The following is a 569-nucleotide window of genomic DNA, read 5'->3' as shown; positions in this document are numbered from 1 at the left end:
CCTAACCATGTAACTTATCAAGGCTGGAAATAAGGTGAGATGGCTGTTTCTTTCCCCTTTCAATTCGGTTTTCAAGGAAACATGCTTAAACATGTGTTTTCTTGATGTTCTTCCTTAGGAATCTTGCTTAACTTGACTTGAGGGCCAAGAAACGTGACTTTCCAGAAATTCTAAGGTTAGAAATCACCTCCTAACGTGCTGAGGGAGATTTGGTTAGTTGAGGGTTTTTGGATTTAAAGTTGTTCTTGATGTGATTTAGGAGGAAAAAGTGCTAAAGGACCACCTGAAAGTCTAACTGAATTAGGAGTAGCAAAATCAGGTAGGGTTTGACGAATTTAATCTTGATTGATTGTATTTGGGTTTTGTGATTATGATATGGTTTGGCTGTGCTTGAAATTGATTGTTTGTATGAGTAATTCTTGTTGAAAATTTGGTGAAAATTTGATGAAATTTGATGAAATTCAAGCTATGAATGTGTGTTCTTGTGGCTGCTGAAAAACGAAACCCTAGAGCTTAAATTGAGGTTCAATTTGTGTTGAAATCATGTGGAAAAGATGGGGTTTTAGTGG

This window comes from Arachis hypogaea, chromosome 20 (assembly GCF_003086295.3).
Source record: "Arachis hypogaea cultivar Tifrunner chromosome 20, arahy.Tifrunner.gnm2.J5K5, whole genome shotgun sequence".
In the NCBI taxonomy this organism is placed as follows: Eukaryota; Viridiplantae; Streptophyta; class Magnoliopsida; order Fabales; family Fabaceae; genus Arachis; species Arachis hypogaea.
This window is presented reverse-complemented; position numbering follows the sequence as displayed.